Here is a 10,149-nt window from a genome sequence, read left to right as displayed (position 1 = left end):
ACAGCTGTTGAACCCTGGAGTTCCTGGCCTTTCTGTACAAGGTGTCCCTGTCTCCCACGGACTGAGTGCCCCCAGGCTCCCAAGTTAGAGTCCAAGGAGGAGGAAAGGGTAGGAGTCCTACTTTCTGGGCCAGGATGCTCTGTGGGAGGCAGGTGTCCAGGTGGAGCAGAGCAAGTCTGAGCAGGGCACCAAGAAGCCGAATCCCCATTGCTCATCACTCATGGGAGAGACAAGGGGTGGGGAGTGGCCCACTCAGGGTGTGAGAGGAGACCTGAGCTAGTACTATATAATAAAAGGCTAATATGCAAATTGTCCCCACAGCTGGGAGAGTTTGACCGACCTGGAGTTAGGTGTGCACTGAACATAAGGAGGTAGCGCTAAACATGGCGGGCTTTGGCAATGCAGCACTGGCAGCAGGTGGCAGTGGAGGCGCTGCTGGCCCTGATAGACCCTGATGACAGCAGGATACGGCAGAATGGTGGAACAGGTGAGCAGGCGGTGCCAGGCCAAGGTGGGTGTGAGCAAGGACCCCTATTGCCCCTCTGGTCACCCCACAAATGGCGGGAGGTGGGGCAGGGCCGGCAAGTGGGCAGTGCCAGGCCAAGATGTGTGTGAGCAGGGGCCCCAATCGCCCTGCCAGTCACCCCATAGATCAGCCCTGATTTCCAGCCAGGCCTAGGGACCTTACCCATGCCCAAATTCATGCACCGGGCCTCTTGTATAGTATCAAAAACTTTAAGTGTCTAGGAAAATATCCTCTAAAAGATATGCAGAACTTAAAAACTAAAAGTTACAGCATGTTTTTGAGGAAATTTTTTTTCATTTTAAGTTTTTAATTAAAGTTGTATATAATAATACTTTATTCCGGTATCTTCTCGATTGTTTCTTCCTTGTATTTTCCCTTTTCCTTTTCTACTTGGCAAGATTTGGCTTTATGTTCAAGTGTCTTTTTGCGGTCTTTGTCCAGCTTTAGTCTAGTGCTGACCACCTTGCTGGGGTGAACACCCACATGAGCAGTTGTCCCATTAGCTTTCTCCCGTTGCACTTGTTCAGTGTAGATGACATATTTCTTCCTGTAAACCTGGACTACTTTGTCAATTTGCTGCCCTTCGTAACGTCCTCGGACAACCTGATCTTCATCATCCTTTCAGATGGGCATGGATTGAACATTGTACTTTTGTCTCTGCTCTTTGGAAAGAGGATAAGACATAATCTTCCTTCGAATGTGGGAAGGTGCATTGAAATGTGTTTTACGGTTCTTGCTCTGCTCAAAAGTCACAGAGGGATTGAACTTCATTTTGACTGCTTGCACTTCTTTGATGGACGTCGAGAGAAATGTTAGATTATATCACATTAATGAAGTGATAACTCAGTATTGTAAAGATACCAAATTCCTCCCAGTTAACCTCAGAAATCAGTGTAATTTCTGCTTTTTTAAAAAGCAAGTCCTGGTGGAACTTGAAAAGCAACCTAGAACTGATGTAGAGATGCAAAGGTCTGAGAATGTTAAGGCACTGTTAAAGAATCAAACAGCTGAACTACATTTTGGATTGTTATTTTCCTGCTATTAAAATTCATAATAAAACTCTGATGCAAGGATAAACAAACAGAGCAATGGAACAGAACAGAGTCCAGTAACATATGCATAACATATGCAAAACAATTATACTTCTAGTAATACACTTGATAAAACTACATATGCATGTATTCATGGCTGTAGCAATCATAACTAGAAATTAGCCCCAAACTGGAAATTATCAAAATTCCCATTAGCAGCTTAATAAACAAAAATATTATGATAAATTCTATGTAGTACTGTAACTGAATAATTTATAACAATACTACCTACATTTTAAAAAATCTTAAAATTTTAATGTCAAGCGAAAGAAGCCAGTCAAAGCTTTAGAAATCAGGTGGTAGTTATCCTGGAACAAGCAAGCAGTGATTGGAAGAGAGAGCAAATGGATTCTGTGGCAATGGTAAAATTGTATTTTTATATTTGAGAGCTGATCATATATCAATAATCAGTTTGTGAAAAATCGTCAAACTAAAAGCTAAATCCTATCGTATTTATAAATATGTATTTATAAATATTTTAATAAAAAGTTAAATCTGTATCAGCCTAAATTACTAAAGAACTCTAAGCTAAAAGTTATTCCAAGGCTTTATGTGTAAGATTTAGATAAGTATGGAATGAATGAATGATCAACATATGACCTTACAGTCAATTAGACAATCAAAAATGTGGAGAACTTACTGTACAAATGCAGTGATGAATGTCAAAATGAATTGACCAAAATTTCTTACTCAAGAAGTTTATAATATACAAGATATTACAAACTTGTAAGAGTATTAAATGGTGTGATATAATCAAAATGTCATATGATAAATACCAGTAACTTGCTATAGGCTAGTATCTGTCTGAGAGTGGGGAGAAAAAAAGGCCCATGGTAGAATGATATTGAAACAAACTTTGAAGGCTAGGTAAAATTTTATCAGCTGAAGATAAACCCAAATTAAAGTAGTATTCCAGGGCTATTTGTTTCAATTCTCATTTTTACTTTATATTCAAAGGGATAATAGTTCATAATATAAAACATTGCTTTTTATTTTGATTTCTTTCTAAGTGAGGCAAATACACTTCCCCTCCCCCCTCATAATATTTTCTTGTTGTTAGAATGCCTCCCATTCTGGTTTCATTTTTTGTGTGCACATTTCAGCTGTGTGGTGTTTGCCATTGCGCTTTATCCTAGTATGTTCAAGGTCATTTTTTTGAATTTTTTCTTATCTAGCATATTGTTAGCACTCATCACAATTTACACCAAGTCTATATGATGGTATAAATTGACTGTAGCATGATCAATTTCATATTTTTAACCCTCTTCGTGATTGACCATGTAGCAATTGATTGAGTTGAAAGTATAAGGATTCAGCAATCTTTATCTGGAAGAGTCAAAATGGATCATATATCAAGGTTTATGTATTTTGATTGTCTCACTTTGGTGTCACACTTCATGGCAGTAAAATGATAAATTAGGAAAACATGCTTTGCTCTATCTGAGACAAAATCCAATCTCTATAACTTTCTTACATACTGGGATACTTCTTTATTATATAACTAGAGGCCCAGTACACAAAAATTTGTACACTTGGGGGTGTCCGTTAGGCCGGCCTGTGCCCTCTTGCAGTCTGGGACCCCTCGGGGGATGTCCACCTGCTGGCTTAGGACTGCTCCCCGGGGAGAGTGGGCCTAAGCTGGGAGACAGACATCCCTCTGGCAGCCCGGGAGCCCTCGGGGGGATGCCAGTGGGGAGCAAGTGTAAGCTGCAGTCGGACATCCTTAGCGCTGCTGAGGATGCGGGAGAGGCTCCCGCCACCACCGCTGTGCTGGCAGCCATCAGCCTAGCTTGTGGCTGAGCAGAGCTCCCCATGTGGGAGCGCACTGACCACCAGAAGGTAGCTCTTGCATTGAGCGTCTGCCCCCTGGTGATCAGTGTGTGTCATAGTGACCAGTCATTCCCAGTTGTTCTGTCGTTAGGGTCAATTTTCATATTACCCTTTTATTATATAGGATGGATGAGAGATATTTATGCCTGTCCCAGGCCTGTTTGCTTTCAGACCCATTGTCTGAGCCTCCTCTGCTTTACTCTGTATTGCAAACAAGGCAGAAAGCCTGTTTCCAGCTGTTTTAGTCAATGAAGGTCCTGGTAAAAGGGTGGAGTGTGGAAATAAGAGAATATAAAGGTTTTCCTCCTCCAACCCCATTTCAGGCAATAACTTTAGGAGCAGCTGCAAGTAACATCAACAAAATGACTGAATAAGACATCCCCTTGTTGTATTCTCCTCTCAACAACCACAATTGGTATCCATTCATAGACAGAAGTGCTTTAATAGAAGTCGTATAATCCAGCACCATATGTCAAAGGACCCAGGAGGATCCTTAGCCATCATGCATTAGGTATTAGGCATACAGGCCTCGGTCCCAGCTGTGGAACTTGAAGAGGCCCATGACCTGGCTTCAGCCCCTCATGGGTACAGTCTGGAAATCCCTAGAGAACACTAACTCAGATAATCACCCATGGATAAAAGCCTTAATAGAAGTCCAGGAGTCCCGTAGAGAAATTCCAGTATACCTCTGAAACAAGCAAACAAACAAAAATCTAAGCTAGGACTCATTGCAGAGGATAAGAGGAGGAGTTTGACTTTAACCTCATAATCCCCCCCTCAAGGCAGTAGTTCATTGCCAAGGAACCCTTCTGGGCCAGTGATTTTTCCTGTGGGAGAAAGTGAGTGCATATGAGTGAGTGCCCAGCTTCCCCAGCTGTGTGAGACTCTGCCACAGAGCCCTATTTCTCTCTCACCCCACTTAGAGTAATGACTCAAGAGCTGCACAACTAGGGGATGGTGAGCAGATAGGAGAATGGCAGCCAGGGCCCACATAATATCAAAGGGTTGTGGCATCACAGACTCCACTGGAAGGCATCTCACCTGTAGATACCCCAACAGGCTTACAGATGTCCCTAGCACTCTGTGAGCCTCACCCATACACCCCTCCACCTAGTGGCTGGCCCCCTGTGCATGCTTCTTATAATGGCAAGGGCAAGCTTTGCAGAAGACTAATGAGCACACACAGAAAGCTGGCCCAAATCTGCAGGCCAGAAAGAGACCTCAAAGTTAAACACTTAGCATTGCTTTAGGGAAAACATAAGGGAGGCTATCACCACCTGGTCTGATGCATTGCAGGATCCAAAGAAGGCATGCAAAGCTAGGAAATCTGCCACAGAGGAGCAAAAAAAGTGGGGAGCAGACATATCCATGGAGGATCTAAGTTATCTTCAGCATCTATAGCACATCTGTGGTCATGTAATATTTGACAAGGGAACCAAGAATGCCAAACGGGGAAAGATGATCTCTCTAATAAATGGTGTTGGGAAAATTGGGTAACCACATGTGCAAGAATGAAATTGGACTCCTATCTTACACTGCTCACCAGAATTAACTCAAAATGGATTAAAAATCTAAACATAAGACCTGAAGCTAGAAAAAACCTAGGCGGAAACATAGGAAAAATATTTTTGATATTGGTCCTGGCAACAATTTTTGAGAGATGGCACCAAAATGCAAGCAACAAAAGCAAAAATAAATGAAACTGAATCACACTAAAAACCAAACAAAACAAAAGCAAAAACAAAACACAAAAACTCTTCTAAGCAAGGAAACAATAACAAAATTAAAAAGTAACTTACAAAATTATGAGAAAATATTTGCAAGTCATATATGTGATGAGGTTAATGTTAAAAATACATACACATACACTCAATAACAAAAAAATCTTATTTTAAAATGAGCAGAGGACACGAATGGACATATTGCCAAAGAAGACATAAAAATGGCCAATAGGTACATGAAAAGATGCACAACCATCAGGAAAATGTCAATCAAAACCACGAGATATCCCCTTATACCTGTTAAAATGGCTATCACCCAAAAGACAAGAGAGAACAAGTGTCAGCAAGGATGTGGAAAAAGATAATGCTGTATATTGTTGGTGGGAATGTAAAATGGTGTAGCCATTATGGAAAACAGTATGGAGATTCCTCAAAAAATTAAAAATAGAACTACCATATGATCTAGCAAACCCACTTCTGGGTATTTATCCAAAGGAAATGAATCAGAATATCAAACATATCTGCACTCTCATGTTTATTGCAGCATTATTTAAAACAGCCAAGATATGAAAACTAAGTGTTCATGAATGAATGAATAAATGAATGAAGATGTGATATGTATTCATGTATATTTATGTACAATGTATACATGAAGATTTACATAAAGTTCTGATATGTATATATGTATATATGTGTATATATGTATATTGTACTAGTATATGTGTATTCATATACAATGGAATATTATTCAGCTATGAGAAAGAAAGAAAATCTATTTATGACAACATGAATGGAACTTGAGGGCCTTCTGCTAAGTGAAAGAAGTCAGACACTGAAAGACAAACACTGTAAGATCTCATTTATACTAGTATGTAGAACCTAGAAAAGCTGAACTGGTAGAAATAGAGAGTAGAAAGGTAGTTTCCAGGACCTGATGGTTGGGAGAAATGGGGAGATGTTGGTTAAAGGGTACAAACTTCCAGGTATAAGATGAGTAAGTTCTGGGAGTTAATGTATAGCATGGTGACTATAGTTAACAAAACTGTATTATTTACTTAAAAGTTGATGTGTCAGGGGATATTAAATGTTCTTAATATACACACACACACACAAAGGTAATTATGTAAGGTGATGGAGATCTTAACTAACACAACTATGGTAATAATATTTCAGTGTATAAGTGTATCAATTCATTTAATTTTACACCTTAACCTCACACCATGAAATATACCAGTTGTTTCTTAATAAACCTGGAGGCGGGGGGGATGAAAGAGCTGCATTTTTTTCCTAACATAGAATCTGCTGGGACCTCCAGATTCTTGGCTTCAATGAAACTGCCTCCTTCTTCTGTTCCCCTGATTTCCTTCCGAATGACCATCTGCCAGTTTTTGACTTCTCAGTTCTTCTATTACTTGTATAAGTAATTCCCTGCATTTAGTACTTTCTCTTCTAAATATTGTAAATACTGTTGGATGAATATATCCTGACTAATATAACTCTCCACATTTCAAATGATAACTTTACAACCATATTTTACTCACACAGGCATGAGTTGATTATTTAATTAATGTCACAAGGAGTAGGAGACCAATACTCTTATTTGACACAATCGACAGATCACAAATCTGGAAATTATTGTGTTAGTTAAATTAGCCAGATAATCTCAAGACTGCTTAGCATTCACCAACATGTCATCACATATATCTACCAAATTTATAACAAGATAGAGAAAAAAATGTGCATTACCCCCTTTTAATAGATGCAAAAACTGAGTTATAATAAGGTGGTATTTTCATAGACTCTTATGGTTTAAGGGATCAAAGAGATCTTGAACAGGATTCTCAAATTAGGGTAATGTGTAGATTCTGTATTCGCATTTAATCTAAATACTGTGAGAATTCTCATCCAATTACTTTACTTATAAGTGTATAAACTGAGATCCCAAAAGATGAGAAGACTTGGCCAAACGGAAAGTTCAAAACACTTATGACTCATCAAAACAACAATGAGGTACCATCTCACACCTGTCAGAACGGCTATCATCAACACATCAACAAATGACAAGTGCTGGTGAGGATGTGGAGAAAAAGGAACCCTCGTGCACTGCTGGTGGGAATGCAGACTGGTGCAGCCACTGTGGAGAACAGTATGGATTTTCCTCAAAAAACTAAAAATGGAACTACCATTTGACCAGTGATCCCACTTCTAGGACTATATCCCAAGAAAGTAGAAACAACAATTAGAAAGGATATATGCACCCCTATGTTCATAGCAACACAATTCACCATAGCTAAGATTTGGAAACAACTTAAGTGCCCATCAGCAGATGAGTGGATTAAAAAACTGTGGTACATCTACACAATGGAATACTATGCGGCGGTAAAGAAGGAGTTTTTACCATTTGCAACAACATGGATGGAATTGGAGAGCATTATGCTAAGTTAAATAAGCCAGTCAGAGAAAGATACATATCACATGATCTCACTCATTTGTGGGATATAATGAACAACATAAACTGATGAACAAAAGCAGATCCAGAGACAGAAAAGCATCAATTGGACTGTCAAACCTCAGAGGGAAGGTAGGGGATGGTGGGGGTAAGGGGGAGAGATCAACCAAAGGACTTATATGCAAGCATATAGGCCTAACCAATGGTCATAGACAACAGGGGGGTGAGGGCATGAGTTGGGGAGGGTGGGGGGTAATGTGGGGATAGGGACACATATGTAATAACATAATAAAAAAATTTAAAAAAATAAATTGAATTTCATTTTAATTAATGTAATGTTGCATGGCTATTGTATTGGACAACAGTTTTAAAATATTTATAGCTTTAACTTTTTGTTCCTATCTATAATCCATCTCAATTATTATATCATTAATTTTATTGAGATAGTTGTAGAAACTTATGTTTCTCTTTATTCATTTACCCAATTGTTGTAGTGCATAAAATTGCATTATCAAAAACAACTGACTGTCTATGTATTAGTCTTTTTCCTGGATCTCTATTCTGTTCCATTGGTTTACTTATTTATCTTTATATTCAAACACAGCATTGTTTTGATTACTGTAAAAAACAAACAAACAAAAAAACACTTACGACTCTGGACTTTCAAAACCAAATCCAAATTAGAGCGAGGCTCCAAAACTACTCTTATATTTTCCTCCAATATCCCTGTTCTTTTTCTGAAAAGACAAAGATAATTAAGTTGTTGTTTTAGTCATTAATACTAGATATTAATTTCATAATGGCAATTCCTATGTTTTATATGATTCATAATCCTTGTAGATTCTAGAACAAGGCTTTCCATTTTGGTCAGTGCATAGTTACTAATTTTCTACTACATTCAAAACACCATGCTATGCACATTTATAGCCAACCAAAATTTAAATCAGGTTTCTTGCTAGATAATTTGGACTAATAGATATATGCATTTATTTAATCATTTATCAAATATATTTTGAGCACCTACAATGAAACAAACACACTATTTTATCTTCTAACTAGAGGCCCAGTACACGGATTCATGCACCAATGAGGCCCCTCAACCTGGCTTGTGGAGATCAGGCTAAAACTAGCTCTCCGACATCCCCTGAGGGGTCCCTGATTGCAAAAGGGCGCAGGCCAGGCCAAGGGACCCCACTGGTGCATGATTGGGTCCAAGGAAGGACTGCCGGATGGCTCCAGGGTCCATCTTGTCCAGTCCTGATCAGCTGGACCCCAGCAGCAAACTAACCTACCAGTTGGAGCATCTGCCCCCAGGTGGTCAGTGCACATAACAACTGGTCGAATGGTCAAACAAATGGTCAGACACTTAGCATATTAGGCTTTTATTATATAGGATGGTATAGCAGTGAATAAGGTAAGATAAAGATGGTCTCTGCCTTCCTAGAGCTTCTAAACTGTGAAGGAATAGACATAAATAACAATTTCAGCATTCAGTAAATACTGTGAATGAAACAAACTGGATGCTGTTATGAAGAATAAAGGGTTTTAGGGATGCTGTGTACAACCATGCATATTTTACACAACACAACCCTAGGGGGCGCAATTCATATCATGGGCATTGCAGATTTGTATGTTTATTAATTTTCCAGCAGATGTCAGTAAAGTGTTCTGTTCAGATAAGTTTGTATATGAAAATCATTTTCTGACAATGTAAGTAAAGACTCTTGAGGAAGGACTGGTTTTGGGTTTTTTTTTTCCAGTTTGCCCAAAGACACCATGTGGACTAGCAAAGGCCCTGAAAGGGGGAAGTAACTTTGAAGAGAAAGTCAGATAAAACAATTTTGATAAAGTGACATTTAAGTTGAGATAAGTAAGAGCCAGTTATTTGGAGAGCCAGAAGAACACTCCAGAAAGGAAAAAAAAAAAAAAATACATGTGCTTTACATTATCCGCTCTTATTTTTGGTTGGTTTGTCTTGACATTATATTCTGACAATTAAAAATTATGAAGCTCTTTGTAGATGAATATAATTTTCATTAGCAGAGTCTCTGTTTTGCATGGTTTGTTTTTCCACTGGTGGTGACCTAGTCTCCTTGCCGTCTCCCTTAAGCACACATATCCAGAGCTTTTTAAGGAAGTTGGAAATATAATCTTTAGTCATATAACCTAGCCAGTTGACCTCATATGAATCAAGGAGAGAGAAAAATAATAGTAGCAAAAATTTGAGAACTTTCATGACAATTACTACCATTTCTTGAGCATTTACTAAAAACAAGGCAATATATTAAACTGAACAATTAATCTGAGCAATTGTACTAGACAATCTGACCTAATTTGTCACCACGAAGGTAACTTCCACAGCTATATATTTATCTCTTTCACCCTCCTTCCTTCTATGTACCAGGTAAGGTATTTTTGCCTTTCATCTATAAAACAGTTAAAATACCTACAATTTAATGTTATTTTGATAACTGCTAACATTTGTAAAGTGTTTATTGAGTGTTAAGTACTATGCAAAGAGCTTTACTAATT

The 10,149-nt window shown here is 38.6% G+C and overlaps 1 pseudogene across 1 annotated transcript; it reads right to left on the bottom strand.

Moving 5' to 3' along the window:
• Positions 1 to 859: 859 nt before the first annotated feature.
• On the bottom strand, positions 860 to 1,300 carry LOC308514224 (large ribosomal subunit protein uL24-like; annotated as a pseudogene). Its single transcript has one exon. The product of its transcript is annotated as a large ribosomal subunit protein uL24-like (transcript).
• Positions 1,301 to 10,149: the final 8,849 nt, after the last annotated feature.

The sequence above is a fragment of the Myotis nattereri genome (genome assembly GCF_964212035.1).
Source record: "Myotis nattereri genome assembly, chromosome: 2".
In the NCBI taxonomy this organism is placed as follows: Eukaryota; Metazoa; Chordata; class Mammalia; order Chiroptera; family Vespertilionidae; genus Myotis; species Myotis nattereri.
The sequence above is the reverse complement of the archived record's forward strand: the minus strand, read 5'-3'. Positions and strand labels throughout refer to the sequence as shown.